The following is a 20219-nucleotide window of genomic DNA, read 5'->3' on the forward strand; positions in this document are numbered from 1 at the left end:
AGTTTACACTCACTAAGTTTACACTCAAACTCACTAAGTTTACACTCACTAAGTTTACACTCACTAAGTTTACACTCACTAAGTTTACACTCACTAAGTTTACACTCACTAAGTTTACACTCGCTAAGTTTACACTCACTAAGTTTACACTCACTAAGTTTACACTCGCTAAGTTTACACTCGCTAAGTTTACACTCGCTAAGTTTACACTCGCTAAGTTTACACTCGCTAAGTTTACACTCGCTAAGTTTACACTCGCTAAGTTTACACTCGCTAAGTTTACACTCGCTAAGTTTACACTCGCTAAGTTTATACTCGCTAAGTTTACACTCGCTAAGTTTACACTCGCTAAGTTTACACTCACTAAGTTTACACTCACTAAGTTTACACTCGCTAAGTTTACACTCGCTAAGTTTACACTCGCTAAGTTTACACTCACTAAGTTTACACTCGCTAAGTTTACACTCGCTAAGTTTACACTCGCTAAGTTAACACTCGCTAAGTTTACACTCCTAAGTTTACACTCGCTAAGTTTACACTCACTAAGTTTACACTCACTAAGTTTACACTCGCTAAGTTTACACTCACTAAGTTTACACTCGCTAAGTTTACACTCGCTAAGTTTACACTCGCTAAGTTTACACTCGCTAAGTTTACACTCGCTAAGTTTATACCCGCTAAGTTAACACTCGCTAAGTTTACACTCACTAAGTTTACACTCACTAAGTTTACACTCGCTAAGTTTACACCCACTAAGTTTACACTCGCTAAGTTTACACTCGCTAAGTTTACACTCGCTAAGTTTACACTCACTAAGTTTACACTCGCTAAGTTTACACTCGCTAAGTTTACACTCGCTAAGTTTACACTCGCTAAGTTTACACTCGCTAAGTTTACACTCGCTAAGTTTACACTCGCTAAGTTTACACTCGCTAAGTTTACACTCGCTAAGTTTACACTCACTAAGTTTACACTCGCTAAGTTTACACTCACTAAGTTACACTCACTAAGTTTACACTCGCTAAGTTTACACTCGACTCGCTAAGTTTACACTCGCTAAGTTTACACTCCTAAGTTTACACTCGCTAAGTTTACACTCGCTAAGTTTACACTCGCTAAGTTTACACTCACTAAGTTTACACTCACTAAGTTTACACTCGCTAAGTTTACACCTCGCTAAGTTTACACTCGCTAAGTTTACACTCGCTAAGTTTACACTCACTAAGTTTACACTCGCTAAGTTTACACTCGCTAAGTTTACACTCGCTAAGTTTACACTCGCTAAGTTTACACTCACTAAGTTTACACTCGCTAAGTTTACACTCGCTAAGTTTACACTCACTAAGTTTACACTCACTAAGTTTACACTCGCTAAGTTTACACTCGCTAAGTTTACACTCACTAAGTTTACACTCGCTAAGTTTACACTCGCTAAGTTTACACTCGCTAAGTTTACACTCACTAAGTTTACACTCGCTAAGTTTACACTCGCTAAGTTTACACTCACTAAGTTTACACTCACTAAGTTTACACTCGCTAAGTTTACACTCGCTAAGTTTACACTCACTAAGTTTACACTCACTAAGTTTACACTCGCTAAGTTTACACTCGCTAAGTTTACACCCACTAAGTTTACACACTTTTTTTCCCTCTTCATATTCCCATCACGTGGTTTTCACTCATTTCACATTCACTCATTCACTCAATCCATTCATCATCGTTCACCGCCATTAATTTCGCTTTTCACCGAATTCGTGCATCACAGATTCAGCGCCCCCCCCCCCCCCATCTATTTCATTCTGCACATCTTCACCGTCGCATCCGTATTGCACCGTTGTTAATTGTGCGTGCAAAGAGCCTTGGACAAGGCGCTGCGACAAATCCCTTTAAGATAAGATGAGATGCCCTGCGCGACACCACTGCCGACCCCCAGGCCGAGGAAGCCACGAAAGCATTCTTTGGTTCTTTCGGTAAAGTCACGTATAAAGATAAAATAATAAAGATAAAGTAATAAATTAAATAATAGCATTTATTTTTTTATTTTAGCTTTATACGTGACTTTACCGAAAGAACCAAAGAATAATTCCTGCAGTCACGAAAGCTCCAAAATTAAGATAAAATATTAAATTAAATAATAGCATACGACGTTTCGATTGCAACACAAGCAACCGTCATCAGGTGTAAATGAAATAGCGACATAAAATCTAACCAGAAAACTATAGACAGACATATAAGCAGACAGATATCACCAAGATACACAGAGAGGGTAACACAGGTACAGAGAGGGAGATCGTCTCTGTGGCGTTGCCTTAAATAGACAGAGGGGGGCGGAGGCAGAGAGAGGGAGGGGTTATAGACAAAAAAATTAACATGTCACGAAAGCATCTTGGTGAGAAGTTCATTTCCTACGTGCAGCGTTGCGACCTCGTTTCAGCGCGCCAGTCGATGCGTTCCCGAGGAGCTTTGCCACGACACAACGCGTGCAGCTCCTTCTTTTTAAATCCTTTATATTAAGTTCACTTGCTTGCTTGCGTGCTTGCTTGCTTGCTTGCGTGCTTGCTTGCATGCTTGCTTGCTTGCTTAGGACCGTGCAAATATTTCGGTCGTTTTTTAACCCACTTCCCGTGATCCAATCGAGCTGACATTTTCCACACAGACTCGTTGTGCCAGACAATTATTGTTCGCGAAAAAAATTCCCAAAATTTTACACTTTTTAGGCAAAAAAAATTTATTTTACATTTATTCAAATAGAACTCATTCATGGCTTTGGCTAAACGTCACAGTATAGGAGCCCAGAGCGTAACTTTCCACAGGCCGTGGCAGAGTAGAGCAGTTGGTAGCGCCCTCGCTTCCCATGCCAAAGGTCGCGGGATCGTCCTCCACAGGCGAATATATTTTGAAATCCTTTATATTAAGTTCGCTTGCTTGCTTAGGAACGTGCAAATCTTTCGCTCGTTTTTTAACCCACTTCCCGTGATCCAATCGAGCTGACATTTTCCACACAGACTCGTTGTGTGTGACAATTAATTTTCGTTAAAAAAATCCCAAATTTTACACTGTTTAGGGAAAACAAATTAAATATTTAATTACCAATTGCTTAATGGTGGCAGACAATCATCTGACCCATAGGTGGCAGCCATCTCAAGCCAGAGGACGAGAGGACTCTAGCCGCCACGCATATAAAGGATTTATAGTGAAAAACTTTGTTTTTACGGGTTTACTTGTTATTAAATCCTTTATATTAAGTTCACTTGCTTGCGTGCTTGCGTGCTTGCTTGCTTGCTTAGGACCGTGCAAATCTTTCGGTCGTTTTTTAACCCACTTCCCGTGATCCAATCGAGCTGACATTTTGCACACAGACTCGTTGTGCGTGACAATGTATTTTCATGAAAAAATTCCAACATTTTACACTTTTTAGGAAAAAATAATGGTATGACTGTGTGTGTGTGTGGAGTGGGGGGGGTCTGTTTGTATGCATGTGCGTGCAAGTCTTCATCCTGGTTCTGGTTGTATGTGCTTGCGTGTGTGAGTGCGTGGGACGAGGTGGCCGAGTGGTTAAGGCGATGGACTGCTAATCCATTGTGCTCTGCACGCGTGGGTTCGAATCCCACCTTCGTCGCGATTATTTTTTTAATCTTTTATATTAAGTTCACTTGCTTGCTTGCTTGCGTGCTTACGACCGTGCAAATCTTTCGGTCGTTTTTTATCCCCCTTCCCGTGATCCAATCGAGCTGACATTTTGCACACAGACTCGTTGTGCGTGAAAATTTATTTTCGTGAAAAATTTTTCCCACTTTTTAGGGAATTTTTTTTATATTTAATTACCAATTGCTTAATGGTGGCAGGCAATCATCTGAGCCATAGGTGGCAGCTATCTCAAGCCAGAGGACGAGAGGACTCTAGCCGCCACGCATGTAATGGATTTATAGTAAAAAACTTTGTTTTTGGCGAGGTACCAATGAAAACGATCCCCCGGGGTTTCGCGCCAACCGCAGCTCCCCACTACAAATGTAATGACGCCTGCACGCGTTCCTAGCTTTGCCAAGAGCCTTCATCGTGAACACCAATACAATTCCTGAGGCCCGCGCTTCGCTGTGCTTCATGCACTGACGTCGTCTTCTCTCCAAACGTACCTTCACCCCCCTTGTGCCACCCCCTTTTATAGCCCTCGAGCCCCCGTTTCTCGAAGGTTCGCTCGCCAAATTCTTCTCAGCCAATCCCCGTCCTCCTTCTCCTCCAACGGTTGTGAACCGTTCCCCCGACAGTGAAGCCCCCGTTTTCCCCGCCTATGACGTCTGAATCTCTTCTCCTATCGGTTTCATTCTCTGGCCCTAGCCACATCCCTAGGCGTTGCTTCTTTCGGTAAAGTCACGTAGACGAAAAATGAAAATAAACAATAATGATAAAATGAAAATAACTAAATTCAATCACGACGTTTCAGGAGGCAACACAAGCTGCCGTCATCAGGATGACTACATATGTAGCAGCTACATATGTAGTATATGCTGCTACTACATATGTTGTAGCTACATATGTAGTATATGCAACTACTACATATGTTGTAGCTACATATGTAGTATATGCAACTACTACATATGTAGCAGCAACATATGTAGTATATGTAGCTACTACATATGTAGCAGCTACATATGTAGTATATGCAACTACTACATATGTTGCAGCTACATATGTAGTACATGTAGCTACTACATATGTTGTAGCTACATGTAATCCTGCGCGGGGTAAGTCCTCTATTCTTAAACACAAAGACAAAGACCCCCCGTGTAGCCTTAACAGGCTCTTTGGAGGCAAGTGCTGTTCGCGATGGAAACTTAAACGAAAACAAATTCTAACGACCAAGAGTTTGTCAAATAAAAGCCAATAAACAAACGGGTTGTCAACTAAGTGCCGTGCTCCACATTTCCCTGCCCACGTGACGCTGTGGTCGGTGACGTCGGTGACCGCCCGACCATCGACTATCGATCTCGCGAGGGGTGAAGAGTTCAGATCCCCCCTCGGTTGTCAATAATTACAGCCCCGTCACCCTTCCGAGTGAGTTCCACTCTGTGGCAGGAGGGGGGCCCCTAACTCGAAACGTCTACTAGTTTATGTGTTTATATATAGAGACTGTGTATACAGGTCTCGATGTGTTATTTTCTTGAGGCCACGCTGTAATTGCCGAACATGTTGAGTGTGTTTGTCGTCGTCTCTGCGTGTGCTCCACTGCCAATGTAGTATTATGTTGAACTTCTTTCACACCGCACGTAGCCAACCGCGCTAATCGGAGGTGCGGGGGGAAGGACAACAAACTAAATACGACAAGCAGCTGTAAATAAATGAGTTTCCAATCGAGGTGGTGATTTAAAAGTGCAACGCTCTGATGGTTTCCTAATATCGGAAGGAAGAGAGCGTTCCAGACGGCCGCAGAAGCGCGTCGTAAAGCGCCACGCGATGCGGTGACCGCCGTCTTCCTCCGATGGCTGGCATCATCAGCATCATCATCAGCATCATCATCAGTATCATCATCAGCAGCATCAGCATCAGTATCATCATCAGCATCATCAGCATCATCATCAGCATCATCATCAGCATCAGTATCATCATCAGCATCATCAGCATCATCATCAGCATCATCATCAGCAGCATCATCATCAGCATCAGTATCATCAGCATCATCAGCATCATCATCAGCAGCATCATCATCAGCATCATCATCAGTATCATCATCAGCATTATCAGCTTCATCATCCGTATCATCATCAGCATCATCAGCATCATCAGCATCATCAGTATCATCAGCATCATCATCAGCATCATCATCAGTATCATCATCATCAGCATCATCATCAGTATCATCATCAGCATCATCATCAGTAGCATCATCAGTATCAGCATCATCAGCATCATCTTCAGCATCATCATCAGTATCATCTTCAGCATCATCATCAGTATCATCATCAGCATCACCACATCAACGCAAGCCGTCCCCGTTGTACGAATTTCAACCGCCGGTTTTCGTGTTTTGTCCCCTCCATACGACCGTGGAATTTCCAGGCGCTGTCTCGCTCCGCTGACGAGAGCAGAGAGGAGCAGCCCCCCACGGCACCCCCCCCCACGCCCCCCCCCAACGCCCCCCCAACGCCCCCCCCCCAACGCCCCCCCCCCCAACGCCCTCTCCCCCCCACGTGGGTGCCCGTTCATTAAATGCGATGGAGGCAATTAGACTGCGCCGACTCGGATTATGGCCTTCAAAGTGGCTTTCAGCATAAAAGGAGGGGGGCGGGGGGCGGGGGTGGGGGTGCGGGGGGCCGAGGAGGGGGGGGTGTCATGAAACTTGAAATGTATTTCTGAAAACATTATCCCATGTCCCTGTAAGTGTCCCCGATCTTTCCGCGCGCTGTGTTTATTTAATATGTAATTCCTTATGTATCCCGCAGCCCCCCCCCCCTCAACCCTCCATCACCCCCCCCCCCCCTCACTAGATAATTTAAAATCTCTCAACGAGTCGGTAACCGCCACTCACAACCACAACCACCACCACAACCACCACCACCACCACGACAACCACGACAACCACCACAACCACCACAACCACCACCACCACAACCACCACCACCACAACCACGACAACCACGACAACCACCACAACCACCACAACCACCACCACCACGACAACCACGACAACCACCACAACCACCACCACCACAACCACTACCACAACCACCACTACCACCACCACCACAACCACCACCACCACAACAACCACCACCACAACCACCACCACCACAACCACCACCACAACCACCACCACAACCACCACCACTACAACCACCACCACCACAACCACCACCACAACCACCACCACGACAACCACCACCACAACAACCACCACCACTACAACCACCACAACCACCACCACAACCACCACCACCACTACAACCACCACCACAACCACCACGACAACCACCACCACGACAACAACCACAACCACCACCACCACCACCACAACCACCACCACCACTACAACCACCACCACCACTACAACCACAACCACCACAACCACCACCACCACTACAACCACCACCACAACCACCACCACCACAACAACCACCACCACCACAACCACCACCACAACAACCACCACAACAACCACCACCACAACCACCACCACAACAACCACCACAATCACCAACCACCTCCTCTCGTATTCCCCGCTCTGGCATTAATATCGCGGCTCAGACATCAAAGCCCCCCACTTCTTCCCCAACCGGGCCCCCTACCCCACCCTTCAGCCCCCCCCCCCCGGCCCTCCCTCTACTCCACCTCCCAACGTTTGCGCCGCGTTTTGACTTAATGAGATTTCCCATTTAGAGCGGGGCCTGCGTTGCGAGCGCGCTCCGAGTCGCCCCCGATTCAAGCGCTCTTCTCGGCAAAGGATTCACCATCTCGCCCCTCCCTCCCTCCACCTACCTCCACCCCCCTTCACTGCACCCCCCCCTCCCCTTAATCCGAGCGAGACCCCCCCCCCCCCCAGCGGATTGTGTGTGTAGAGAGAGAGAGAGGTTTTTTGTTATCTGCATCATCAAAGCCCTCAGCGACAGAGATGACATTTGAAGCGGCGCGCGAATGTGAGACTTGGATACAACTTAATTTAAGCAGATCGTGGTGTTTTTGGTTCTGCGCCTGTGTAGATACGTGGTGTATTATCTGTCTATACACGCGCGCGCGTGTGTGTGTGTATATGTGTGTCGAGGTGTTTCTGTGTGCGTGTGTGATTCTTGTAGTTGGGAGCGGTTAGCGCGCTGCGCTACGAAACTGGCGACCCGAGTTTGATTTACGCTCACGGCTAACACCAGTGACGATTATCTGAACCGGTCCTGGGCCTCCCCCTAGGTCGACTCAGCCTCAAATGAGTACCTGGTTCGATGTGTAAACATCGCCACGAGGGAGACAAAGCCGGTCGGGCGTGGTGTTGACCACCAACTCTCTCGTGTGCTGTGCCGGCCTTCAGAAGGTGCTCGCTAACAGCACTTGCCCCAACAGTCTGTGAAGGCTACACGGGGGATCTTTGTCTTTGTGTGTGTAGGTGTGTGTACGTTTGTAGGTGTGTGTACGTGTGTAGGTGTGTGTGTGTACGTGTGTAGGAGTGTGTACGTGTGTAGGTGTGTGTGTACGTGTGTAGGTGTGTGTACGTGTGTAGGTGTGTTTGTACGTGTGTAGGTGTGTGTATGTGTGTAGGTGTGTGTACGTGTGGAGGTGTGTGTACGTGTGTAGGTGTGTGTGTACGTGTGTAGGTGTGTGTACGTGTGTAGGTGTGTGTACGTGTGTGTACGTGTATAGGTGTGTGTACGTGTGTAGGGGTGTGTGTACGTGTGTAGGTGTGTGTACGTGTATAGGTGTGTGTACTTGTGTAGGTGTGTACGTGTGTAGGTGTGTGTAGGTGTGTGTACGTGTGTAGGTGTGTGTGTACGTGTGTAGGTGTGTGTGTACGTGTGTAAGTGGGTGTGTACGTGTGTAGGTGTGTGTGTACGTGTGTAGGTGTGTGTGTACGTGTGTAGGTGTGTGTGCACGTGTGTAGTTGCGTGGGGAACAGCATCTTGCCCCGACACTCTGTGAAGGCTACATGGGGGATCTTTGTCTTCGTGCGCGCGCACGTGAAACTGAATCAGACACTCGGCAGAAATGAATGTTGCACGGTGCCCCTCTCGTGTGACCTGCGTCAGCTGATTCTCGCGGCGGGTCACGGTGCAAATATCAATGCGCCGGCAAAGCACCCCGAGGCCCTATTTGCCGAGCCACCGCCGGCGCCGCGTCGGCCGTTGAGGGGGTCGTTTCGGCCATACTTCACCACGCCGGTCGGTGCGGCTCGACGGAGCGGGGAGGGGGGGGGGGCAGGTATAGCTGGGGAGCGACGGTTTCAGATCTCACTCGCAAACGATTACAGCCGTCGCCGGGAATTGTACCGCCTTCTCTTGCTGATCATCACCATCCTAATTAACAACAACAGCAGCATCATCATCATCAGCAGCTGTGACATATGCACTGCTGGACGAAGGCCTTCCCTACCGTAGAAGCCACATCGCTCACTTTCGCGAAATGCAGCGAGCCAACTCTCCCGCTCCTTCGCTGCTCCTTCGCCTCCTTTGACTGCCACTCCGTCGTTAGTCTCGACCACCCGAAAGTAAATGTTGACTGCTGCTGGTGGCCAGATGTCCACTGCCTCGCCTGGTACGCAGGAGGTCGTGGGTTCGATCGCGACCCTGACGCCTGCTGCTGCTGTATATGTGGAGTTTGTGTGTCTCTCTCTCATCATCATCACGGTGGCTAGTAGATGTTAACTACCTCGCCTGGTACGCAGGAGGTCGTGGGTTCGATCGCGACCCTGACGCCTGCTGCTGCTGTATATGTGGAGTTTGCGTGTCTCTCTCTCTTTCTCCCCGTGGTCGCGTGGATTTTTTCCGGGTCCTCCGGTTTTCGCTCCACATTTAGAATCAACATCACGCGTTGAGAGTAATGTGACCGCTATGAATGTTCACGTAATAAGCCACTTTGTTGAGCTATCATGTCGCTTCTGAAAAAGATTTGCATAGGCCGGTGGCCCTTACCTGGTAAAATAAAGATAACAGTTTAGTTTTAGTTTTTTTGCAAGAGACGCGGCGCCAGGCAGAGAAAGACTCTGAGAAATGGAGACACATGGAGAGAGATGGAGAGATGGAGAGAGGAGGGAGAGAGAGAGACATGGAGAGAGATGGAGAGAAAGAGACATATTGGGAGAGATGTAGACTTTTGACTTTTCAAACAACTTTTATTGCCGCCAGCAGCAACAGCAATGGAGGCGATTCCGATATGAAATACACAAAGTCACCAGCAAACAAACAAATAATCGCTATAAATCCACGCGCTGTGGCGCTAAATGCAGCGCGCACGACACGAGAGAAAAGTCACGTGGTGGTGGTGGTCATCGCGCACGCCACGGTGACGAGCGAGCGCTTCAGAAGGTGAACACCACGAGGTTCCGTCCACGCTGGTGCAGAGAGGGGCTTGTCCGGCTCCCCAGCGTTCGAAGAAGACGCGCTGCACATCACCGGCATGTGCGTGGTACGTGGCGTGCTCCAGCCGGAGCCGCGCCTTGAGCAGAGAGAGACAGAGACACATCACCGGCACATGTGTGTGGTACATGGCGTGCTCCAGCCGGAGCCGCGCCTTGAGCAGGCCCATGAACACTGGAAGCTCAGAGCAGCCGTCAGTGTCACCTTCCAGCATCTTCTTTCTCGTTCTCTACACCGCCATCTTGGCCTGAGCACAGGCGAAGTTGGCGAGGTCATGGCGCTTGTTAGCCAGGTAAGGCACCACCCCATATACGAAGCTGTTGTTGTAGAAGGGCACCCCCAGTTTCCTGAAGATGTCAGAGATGGAGAGAGAGAGAGATAGATATGGAGAGAGAGGGAGACACGGAGAGAGAGGGAGACACTGAGAGAGAGGGAGACACTGAGAGAGAGGGAGACACGGAGAGAGAGGGAGACACGGAGAGAGAGGGAGACACGGAGAGAGAGGGAGACACGGAGAGAGAGGGAGACACGGAGAGAGAGGGAGACACTGAGAGAGAGGGAGACACGGAGAGAGAGGGAGACACGGAGAGATAGGGAGACACGGAGAGAGATAGAGCGAGCGAGAGACGTGGCCACAAATCAAGAAGCGACGAGGCGACTCTACGTGGCGCTCTCCCTGCGTGCAGATGAGGCTGAGCCACCAGGCCTTAGGTGGTGGCTCAAATGGGGGGGGGGGGGGTCATAATGGCCATGTCAGAGTAGTAATACGCAATACTATAATAATAATGAGCCATGATATATCACACGTAGATACAAAGACAACGATTCCCCGTGTAGCCTTAACAGACTGCGGGGGGCAAGTGCTGTTAGCGAGCACCTATGTAGGCCTGCACGGCACACGAGGGGATGGGTGGCCAGCACCACCCCCGGCCGTCTTTTTCTCCCCAGCGGCGATGTTTACTACGCACCGCACCGGGTACCCATTTGAGGCTCAGTCGACCTAGGGGGAGGCCCATGACCGGTTCAGATAATTGTCACTGGTGTTGGCCGTGAGCGGGAATCGAACTCGGGTCGCCAGGTATGTCGCAGAGCGAGCCAATCGCTCCACCACCGCTCCCCATCATCAACAACAACAACACCACCATCATCAACAACAACAACACCACCATCATCAACAACAACAACACCACCATCATCAACAACACCACCACCATCATCAACAACAACAACACCACCATCATCAACAACAACACCACCACCATCATCAACAACAACACCACCATCATCAACAACAACACCACCATCATCAACAACAACACCACCACCACCATCGTCAACAACAACACCACCACCACCATCATCAACAACAACAACACCACCACCATCATCAACAACACCACCACCATCATCAACAACAACACCACCACCACCATCATCAACAACACCACCACCATCATCAACAACAACACCACCACCATCATCAACAACAACAACACCACCATCATCAACAACACCACCACCGCCATCATCAACAACAACACCACCATCATCAGCAACAACAACACCACCACCATCATCAACAACAACACCACCACCATCATCAACAACACCACCACCATCATCAACAACAACACCACCACCATCATCATCAACAACAACACCACCACCATCATCATCAACAACAACACCACCACCACCATCAACAACAACACCACCACAATCAACAACAACACCACCACCATCATCAACAACAACACCACCACCATCATCAACAACAACACCACCACCACCATCATCAACACCACCATCATCAACAACAACAACACCACCACCGCCACCACCACCGACAACAGCACCGTCTTGCTGGAGCCACGCGGTGACCGGGTTGAACTGAGGTCGACAACGTGAGCTGGTGGGGGGGGGGCGTTGGAGCCGTCGCTATCCGACCCCCCACTCACCCCCCCAATCAACACCCCCCCCCCCCCGTCCTCGCCAATTGTCGCTTCTCTGCCAACAGCAGCAGCACCGTCCCAGTTGCTGCCCAGCCTTGTGGGTGTCTCTGTGCGCTCGCCAGGAGCGAGGGTAGTGGGGGGGGGCGAGGGTAGAGGGGGGGGGGCGAGGGTAGTGGGGAGGGAGTCGTTCAGCGCTGTGGCGGCCCAGATTCGTGTTTGTTGAAGTGGTTCATTTTTGTTTTTAACAAATCCCTCTCGCCGCTCTCCGCCACTTTAGACAGCCAGAACGTGTGAAGGAGAGGAGGGTGAGAGGGAGGGGGTGGTGAGAGAGAGAGGGGGGGGTGAGAGGGGGGTGAGAGGGAGGAGGTGGTGAGAGAAGGGGGGGGGGGGGTGAGAGGGGTGAGAGGGGGGTGAGAGGGAGAGGGGGGGAGAGACAAACACGGCAGAGTAAATAAACAAGGGCTCCAGCAAACAGCCGCGCACTGCGAGAGCCATGCTCGGCCTCTGATACGTGTGTGTCTGTGTGTGTGTCTGTCTGTGTGTGTGTCTGTGTGTGTGTCTCTGTGTTTGTGTGTGTGGTGGTGGTGGTGTTCACTTAATTGTGAGCGGTAGTGCAGCGGTTAGCGCGCTGCTCTACGAACCCAGCGACCCGAGTTCGATTCCCGCTCACGGCCAACACCAGTGACAATTATCTGAACCGGTCCTAGGCCTCCACTAGATCGGCTCAGCCTAAAATGAGTACCTGGTGCGGTGTGTAAACATCGCCACTGGGGAGACAAAGGCGGCCGGGCGTGGCGCTGTCCGCCCACCCCATCGTGTGCCGCTTACGGCTTTCATAGGTGCTACTCGCTGACAGCGCGGTATGGCTACGCACGATGCGGAAGAAGTCCAACAGACACATTCACGTCATGGGACCTGTCTTGCCAGTGTAGTGACATATAACGGGTCACTACGCCGCCTAGCGCCATTTACCGACAATGGTAGCCCTCTCTGCCAGCAGAGTAGATCGTGTCATGGGGAAGAGGTTTCTGTGGCTGGCAGAGTAGGGGGCAATCGATGACGTAGTAGGGGCGCGTTATGGGATGTAGGACAAAGATGACAGAGGGGACACGTGTTATAGGGCCCAGACACCTTCTGGTGAGTTCCAGAAGGGGGCGTGTCCGAAGGCGGAGCCAGGCAAGGGGCACGTGGACGGTGACCCAGAACCTTCCAGTGGGTTCCGGAAGGGGGCATAAAAGGAGGGTCCTGGGGCTCCATCGGGGCCGTTTTCTGGAATTGAACCCGCCATGCTACGTCTTCTCCTCCGTCTCGGGTCTTCGTGCTCGGCATCGTGGGTCGGGCAGTGTGCCGACGGACCTGACCCGTTTGTGTAGTTACCCACGTTGTGGTTTATGTAGCTACCCACGTTGTGGTTGTCGAATAGATGGTGTTGCCTCCTGAATCAGTGTGTCTCTCAAGTGAACCCACTGCACCGGTATCAAAATATAAGAAATGGTTTTACCCTTTCTGGCAAGGTGTTTAAACACCAAACAGACACCTTGTTGCGAGGAGTCACGTCTGCGTTAACCGCACATGCTTGCGGTGAACATGCAGACAAAAGCATGCTCTCGTGATATACGGCATCGACTTTGAAACTGATTGGTTCACATCAGAGACAGCAGAGTGTGGAAGAGGCGCGCGTGGCCGACAGCGAGAGAGGAGTGGGCGACCTCTGACCTCCCGAGAGCCACCCTCACGTGACCGTGACCCCTCAATGGCAGGCCGTTCACCCTGAACCCTGAAGCCCTGAAACCCGAAACCCTGCCCCTTAAAGTTGAACTCTAACCCTGAGCCCACAACACCTCGAGCCTAAGCCAGAAAACCTTTACGTTATTTCTAAACTTAAATTTTTGTCCTAATCCCAAAGCTTAGTTCGAATTCCCCAACCTGAATCCGAATCTCTGAACCTCGTCAGAATTCCTAACCAATAGTCCTAACCCCTAAGCTTAGTCCTAATCTGTAACCTTCGTCAGAATTCCGAACCTTCGTCCGAAACCCTAACCTTAGTCCTAATCCCTAACCTTCATCATAAACCCTAACCTTGGTCCTAATCTGCAACCTTCATCAGAATTACAAACCTTAGTCCTAAACCCTAACCTTGGTCCTAATCCCTAACCTTCATCATAAACCCTAACCTTGGTCCTAATCTGCAACCTTCATCAGAATTCCAAACCTTAGTCCTAATCCCTAACCTTCATCATAAACCCTAACCTTGGTCCTAATCTGCAACCTTCATCAGAATTCCAAACCTTAGTCCTAAACCCTAACCTTGGTCCTAAACCCATACCTTAGTCCTAATCCCTAACCTTAATCATAAACCCTACCCTTGGTCCGAATCCGAACGATACTGCTGTTACGTCTTGGGTGGAGCCCCACAATCTCTCTGACAGCAGTGAGTGCTGGTCACTCGCTCACCCAGTCACTCGCTCACTCAGTCACTCGCTCACCCAGTCACTCGCTCACCCAGTCACTCGCTCACTCAGTCACTCGCTCACTCAGTCACTCACCCAGTCACTCGCTCACTCAGTCACTTGCTCACTCAGTCACTCGCTCACCCAGTCACTCGCTCACTCAGTCACTCGCTCACTCAGTCACTCGCTCACCCAGTCACTCGCTCACTCAGTCACTCGCTCACCCAGTCACTCGCTCACTCAGTCACTCGCTCACTCAGTCACTCACCCAGTCACTCGCTCACCCAGTCACTCACCCAGTCACTCGCTCACCCAGTCACTCACCCAGTCACTTGCTCACCCAGTCACTCACTCAGTCACTCGCTCACTCAGTCACTCGCTCACCCAGTCACTCACCCAGTCACTCGCTCACCCAGTCACTCACTCAGTCACTCGCTCACCCAGTCACTCACCCAGTCACTCGCTCACCCAGTCACTCACCCAGTCACTCGCTCACCCAGTCACTCACCCAGTCACTCGCTCATCCAGTCACTTTAGTCACTACAGTCACTCAATCATTCCAGTAACCCGCTCACTCAGCCGATTCAATCACTCAATCACTCAGTCACTCGCTCACTCAGTCACTCGCTCACCCAGTCACTCACCCAGTCACTCGCTCACTCAGTCACTCGCTCACTCAGTCACTCGCTCACCCAGTCACTCACCCAGTCACTCGCTCACCCAGTCACTCACCCAGTCACTTGCTCACCCAGTCACTCACTCAGTCACTCGCTCACCCAGTCACTCACCCAGTCACTCGCTCACCCAGTCACTCACTCAGTCACTCGCTCACCCAGTCATTCACCCAGTCACTCGCTCACCCAGTCACTCACCCAGTCACTCGCTCACCCAGTCACTCACCCAGTCACTTGCTCACCCAGTCACTCACCCAGTCACTCGCTCACCTCAGTCACTCGCTCACTCAGTCACTCGCTCACCCAGTCACTCACCCAGTCACTCGCTCACCCAGTCACTCAGCCAGTCACTTGCTCACCCAGTCACTCACCCAGTCACTCGCTCACTCAGTCACTTTAGTCACTACAGTCACTCAATCATTCCAGTAACCCGCTCACTCAGCCGATTCAATCACTCAATCACTCAGTCACTCGCTCACTCACTCAGTCACTCCAGGCACTCGATCACCCAGTCACTTCAGTCACTTGCTCACTCAGTCACTTCAGTCAGTCACTCACCAAGTCGCTCGCTCACCCAGTCACTCCAATAACTCGCTCACCCAGTCACTCACCCAGTCACTCGCTCACTCAGCTGCTCGCTCACTCAGTCACTCACCCAGTCACTTGCTAACTCAGTCACTCACCCAGTCACTCGCTCACTCAGTCGCTCGCTCACCCAGTCACTCACCCAGTCACTTGCTAACTCAGTCACTCACCCAGTCACTCGCTCACTCAGTCACTCACCCAGTCACTTGCTAACTCAGTAACTCACCCAGTCACTCGCTCACTCAGTCACTCGCTCACCCAGTCACTCACCCAGTCACTTACCCAGTCACTCGCTCACTCAGTCACTCTGATCACCCAGTCACTTGCTAACTCAGTCACTCACCCAGTCACTCACTCACTCAGTCGCTCGCACACCCAGTCACTCACCCAGTCACTCACCCAGTCACTCGCTCACTCAGTCACTCGCTCACCCACTCACTCCGATCACTCGCTCACTCGCCGTCAGTCGCTCTTCTCTCGCTGCTACCGTCATGGCGTGCGCTCGCGCGCGCTTGACCCACGTGCCGGTGTTGAGCGCGTGCTCAGCAGGCGCATTTTAAAACCCCTGAACCTGAGCCTCGTCAATAGCCCGAACCCATAAACCATAAACCACAGTCCCCTGACCCGTGTGCGTGTCGCCCCGAACCCTCAACCATCACCCCGCACTTCACCTTCACCCGAGGCGACCCGGGGAACCTTTCCGCAAGGCGGATCGATCGCTGGGCCCTGATCATGGTCAGGCCAACGAGGAGGGAATCGACCCCCCTGCCCCCCGCCCCCCGCCCTTCACAAGCGGTCTCCAATTCCACCCCCCTTCCCCCCACCCCTCGACACCCCCCGCCCCCCGCCCCCCTTCCCCCCCACCCCCCTTCCCCCCACCCCTCGACACCCCCCGCCCCCCTTTCCCCCCCCACCCCTCGACACCCCCGCCCCCACCAACCCCCTTCCCCCCCACCCCTCGACACCCCCGCCCCCCCACCCCCCTTCCCCCCCACCCCTCGACACCCCCGCCCCCCACCCTTTTCCCCCCCACCCCTCGACACCCCCCGCCCCCCGCCCCCCTTCCCCCCCCCACTCCTCGACACCCCCCGCCCCCACCAACCCCCTTCCCCCCCACCCCTCGACACCCCCCGCCCCCCTTCCCCCCCACCCCTCGACACCCCCCGCCCCCCACCTTCCCCCTCCCCCCTCGACACCCCCGCCCCCACCAACCCCCTTCCCCCCACCCCTCGACACCCCCCGCCCCCCACCTTCCCCCTCCCCCCCCGCCCCTCGACACCCCCCCGCCCCCTCCTCTCTCCATTCAAAACAATAAGAAAAGTAAGTGTGTATGTTGGACTTCTTTCGCACCGTACATTGCCATGCCTTGCTACAGTATTTACTTACATACTACATAGGCACTTATATCACTACTCTAATGAGCCAGGAATGTCTGTCTGTGTGTAACGCGCGTGACGTTACTCCGCCCCCCCCCCCCCCCCGTTATTAATATTCATGAGCGGGTGGATTTTTACACTCACACAGAAGGTGGAGCGGAAAAAAACAGTTTTTTTTTTCGCAAATTCGCTTTAATTTTCACGTTTCTTTATTTAAAGTGAATCTAATAAATAATTCTACGCAGCAACAAAGTGGACTTGGTGTCTTTATTTATTTCTTCAGCACTTGAGACAAAAGGTAAGTCTAATTTATGCTTCTACATTATGGTAAAATAGACATTTCTCGGTGATTTTCCAGATATTGTATCGAATTCCAATTTATTTCAACCCCAGCGACCGAAAGCAGAAGATAATAAAGTATCAGAGCAGTGAATTTGAGCAAATTAAAGGTCAGTTATATACAGTGCTACAGTGAAATGCATTGAAGTGTTTTATCACTTCGTTTTGTGCCATATTCTCTGCCATTAATACAGTGCTACAGTGAAATGCAGTGAAGTGTTTGATGACATAGTTTCGTGCAAGATTCAGTGCCATAAAATTTACACAAGATACAATTATACCCTGCTCGATTTTTTTGTATTATGTAAGTATATCCCATCAGCCACCGGGCCTTCTGGGAGTGCACGTGTGAATGCTGATGGGATGTGTAAGAAAAAAAAGTTGAACGTTTAGTTTTGTTGTTTACGTGGACGGACAGATCGATGTTGAAGGCGGCATCTCGCATTCGCCAGCGTATTTGATTCCGTCATTTACATTCTCCTTAAGCGACAGTCTAACTCGTTGTCGTTGTTGTTGTCATTCCCTGACTCCCCCTCGCCCTCTTACATGAGTCGAAGTTTCACTGTCACACCGCCTCGGGTGACTGGTGGGGTATCATCGCCGGCGCCAGCGAGATGTTAACAACCTCGCCCGGTACGCAGGAGGTCGCGCTGTTCGATCCCGGCCCTGACAGCGCCTGTTGTACGTTCGCAGTTTGCGTGTTTCTCTCTCCCCTCTCTCTCTTCGTGGTCACGTGGGTTTTTCTCCGGGTCCTACACTCCCACGGCTGGCCCCCACGGAATACCGCGTTCTCCGGATTGCAGAAGGCAGTTTTTATTCATCACCCCCCCCCCACCCCTCCGCCGCCCCGCCCCCCCCCCCCGCCCCCGTGTGTTAATGAATGAGTCGGTGGTGCACATCACGTGGTGTGCGCCTGGTGACGACATTCATGAGAAGGCACCACGTGGACAATTGGGGTTCACGCATCTCACGGGCATTGCCCGCCCAGCGCCACGCTGAGAACGGCAAGCCCCAGTCCCTGCCCGGCTCTCATGCTGCCTGACACAGCACCTGTCCGACTGATTGATCGAACGATCACCTGCCCGACTGATTGCATGAATGTTTAACGGGTTTCTTGATTGACTTGCTTGCACGAGTGACTGATCTACTGGCTATTAATAGGATAGTTGAGTAACCGATGGATTGGTGGCTGAGTGACTTGTTGATAGATTGACTGATTAGATAACTGATTTCCTGATTGACTGCTCGGATCAGTGTCTAATTCCGTGATCGATGGATCGGTTGACTGAGTGACTGTTTTATCGACTGCTTGACTGAGTGACTAATTAACTGATTGATGGATTGGGCGGACTGACTGCCCGATTGATGTGGCCGCGTCTTTGCGATGTCACCGAGCGAGAGGATTCCTCTCCAGCCAGGGTAGCGAAGCAATCACCATCGTCATCAGTAGCAGCAGCCATGATCTACCACTGCTGGATGAAGCCTCCACGAGACAAAGGCTGCCTCAATCTATCGCGGCCTCGCGATTCAACGATCCATCGAGCACCTGCACGCGAGCTCCAGGGAGGCGAGATGTTAACTACCTCGCCTGGTATACAGGAGGTCGGGGGCTTCTATCCCGACCCTGACGCCTGCTGTTGTATATGTGGGGTTTGCGTGTCTCTCTCTCAACATCATCACGGTGGCGAGGAGATGTTAACTCCCTCGCCTGGTCTACAGGAGGTCGTGCGGTTCTATCCCAACCCTGACGCCTGCTGCTGGATATTTGGAGTTTGCGTGTCTCTCTCTCAACATCATCATCACGGTGGCTAGGAGATGTTAACTCCCTCGCCTGGTCTACAGGAGGTCGTGCGGTTCTATCCCAACCCTGACGCCTGCTGCTGGATATTTGGAGTTTGCGTGTCTCTCTCTCTCCCCGTGGTCTCGTGGATTTTTTTCTCGGGTCCTCCGGGTTTTCCCTCCACATTTAGAATCAACATCACAAGTTTCGAGTGTCTGTCTGCTATAAATTTCCACGCGATAAGCCACTTTGTTGAACTATCATTTGTGGCCATGTCGCACCTGAAATAGATATGTATAGCTCAATGGGGCCCTTACCTGGTAAAATAAAATAAAACAAAATAGTTTAGTTTTCAGAGAACGCGAGAATGGCAACGTCGTACTGGGCGCTGCAACAGCGAAATGAGGCTGCCGTGAATTGTGGATAGCGCCGCCTCCCCTCCCGATACGTCCCATTCATTGGCTACCCCTTAACTTGTATTTAAGAGCTTGCATCTTGCTGCAGCAAATCTGGCTGTGACGGTCCCACCTGATGACGGAGGCTTGTGTTGCCTCCGAAACGTCGTGATTTTGATTTGTATTTTTATTAATTTTAATTTCATTTTTACCTACGTGCCTTTACCGAAAGAACTAAGAGTGTTTGTGGATACACGTTGTGATGACGTGGGTAGGTGCGCTACGCCTGTGTAAGGTGACCCTGGGCGTGTGCATGGCCCCGTATAAGGAGTTGCGGAACGAGGATCAATATAAATAATCGCGATTTCGATTCCACGCGAGATTCCCGTGTTCCAGATTCTGGACCCCACGCTCGAAGCCACTCACACTCACAGACCATGCTCACACTCACACACCATGCTTCAACTCACACTCACGCACACACCCCATGCTCCAACTCACACTCACACCACGTTCACACCCACGCCATGCTCACACTCACACTCTCCATGCTCCAACTCACATCCACACCACGCTCCACTCACACCCACACCACGCTCTAAGCCATGCTCCAACTCAC

The 20219-nt window shown here is 51.2% G+C and overlaps 1 non-coding gene across 1 annotated transcript; it reads left to right on the top strand.

The window, feature by feature from the left end:
* Positions 1–3537: 3537 nt before the first annotated feature.
* Positions 3538–3619, top strand: TRNAS-GCU (transfer RNA serine (anticodon GCU)). The gene has a single exon. It is a non-coding gene; the product is annotated as a tRNA-Ser (tRNA).
* The last annotated feature ends 16600 nt before the right edge of the window (positions 3620–20219 follow it).

This window comes from Lethenteron reissneri, chromosome 26 (genome assembly GCF_015708825.2).
Source record: "Lethenteron reissneri isolate LAM-NWPU_2019-01 chromosome 26, ASM1570882v1, whole genome shotgun sequence".
In the NCBI taxonomy this organism is placed as follows: Eukaryota; Metazoa; Chordata; class Hyperoartia; order Petromyzontiformes; family Petromyzontidae; genus Lethenteron; species Lethenteron reissneri.